General features: G+C 45.1%; 1 pseudogene; it reads right to left on the reverse strand.

Annotated features, from left to right (window-relative positions):
• Positions 1-200: 200 nt before the first annotated feature.
• On the reverse strand, positions 201-681 carry LOC116637056 (annotated as a pseudogene).
• Positions 682-2,008: the final 1,327 nt, after the last annotated feature.

Here is a 2,008-nt window from a genome sequence, read left to right on the forward strand (position 1 = left end):
ATCCTTTGGGTTCCTTGGATCGTGGATACATCACTCAATCTCTGCCGCCCTCCTCACATCACTCATCTTCTCCTCTTCTGATAAGTACTCCTGTCACTGGAGTTAGGGTCCACCCTAAATTCAGCGTGATCTCATCTTGAGATTCTTAATTATATCTACGAAGAGCCTTTTAGCAAATAAGGTCATCTTTTTTTTTTTTTTTTTTATTCGCATTTATTCTGCAGAATTTACTCCTGGGCCATAAGTTTTTGTTTCTTCAGGTTCTTCTGGGATACCTTTTTCTTCTGTGCAACCTCCTCTTCTGGTTTAGGAACAATCTGCTCTTTTTCAGTAAGGATCATCTCAATGTGGCAGGGAGAGCTCATGTATGGGTTAATCCAACCATGAGCCCTGTACGTTCTACACCACATCTTGGGGGCTTTGTTCACCTGGATGTGCTCAATGACCAGAGAATCAACATCTAAACCCTTAAGTTCAGCATTACTCTCTGCATTTTTAAGCATGTGGAGTAAAACTTCAGCACTCTTCTTGGGCCACCGACCCTGTGTCCAGCCCCACTGTTTGGCCAACTCCACCATTGTAGCGACAGAATGGCACACACTGCTTCTGTAAAGTGACATCTTTCAGATACTTGGTGGCTTTTCGGATATGCATACCCTTGGTGGCCTGGGCAGTTTCACGTGTGTTATTTCGTAGGGTTTTCTGGGTCAAGCGAATAGTGAACCATTTTCAGAGGTCACCTCAGGCCGCTTAGGGGAAGAGGAAGAGCAGTGGCTCCTGGGAGAATTCATGAGAACTCCCCAAATAAGGTCATCTTTATAAATCCAGGGGTTAAGACTTTGTCATATCTTTTTTAAGGCCACTATTCAACTCACTATAGTAGATATGGAGTCAGAAAACTTGGGTTTTAATCCCGATTAATAATATGACAACAACTACAACTATATATATATATGTTTTACCATTTGTCAGGCACTCATTCATGATCAACAAACATTTATTGATCATCTACTGTATTCCAAGGACTCTTCTAGATTCTGGGACCTTAGTGACAAACAACACTGGCAGGAATCTCTGTCCTCATGGAGGCTATACTCTAGCAGACGTGGGTGGGGATAGACAAGCCACTAATAAATAAACTGAGGTATATGATATGTCTGATGCTGATGTAAAGACCATGAATGACGGGAGGTGGATGGGAAGTTCTGGGGGTGTGAGAAGGTTGCAATTTTAAATAGGATGGTCCAGGAAAGTTTCTGTAAAAGCTACCATGTGAGCAAAATCTTGAAGGAGGGAATGGAGTTAGCCTGGTAGACCCCCGGAGAAACAGTCTTCCAGTAGAGGGAAGAGTGGAGTGCAAAGGACTCAGGGCTGCAGGCTGGAGAGTGAATAAGCAGGCCAAGCAGGCCGAAGGGGAGTGGGCAAGATTGAAGGGTTGAAGTAGATGGAGTGGAAGGGATGACGGCAGTCAGATTGTGCCTGTTCAGTTGGCTCTCCAGTGGAAGGACTTTGGTATTTGCTTGGAGGGGAATGAGGAGCCACTAGGAATTTTGAGAAGAGGTGTGACATGATGTGGTTTCCTGACCAGAGGATCACTTCTGCATCTGTCTTGAAAACAGACTCCTGTGGAGGCAGGGGCAGAGCTGGGAGAGCCTTACTGCCCTAATCCAGGAGAAGGAGAGCTGGAGCTTGGGCCAATGGAGACTGGGAGAAATGATGGGTTCAGCATGTATTCTGGAGCTGGAACTGCTAGAATATGCTGACGGTTGAATGTGAGGAATGAAGGGAAGGAGTCAAGGATCCCTCCAAGGTCTGGGGCCCGAAAGCTGGAAGCATGTACTGAGATGAGGTAGTGCTAATCACTGCACATGCATTAGACAACCCACTGCTCGGCCCGGTAAGCCTGGTAATCTCACTCTACCCATTTTATAGATGAAGAAACTGAGTCTTTCAACATTTAAGTAAACTGTTAAGACCATAAGTACCTGAAATAGGACTTAATCTCTGA

Source organism: Phoca vitulina, unplaced genomic scaffold (assembly GCF_004348235.1).
Source record: "Phoca vitulina isolate PV1807 unplaced genomic scaffold, GSC_HSeal_1.0 scaffold13, whole genome shotgun sequence".
In the NCBI taxonomy this organism is placed as follows: Eukaryota; Metazoa; Chordata; class Mammalia; order Carnivora; family Phocidae; genus Phoca; species Phoca vitulina.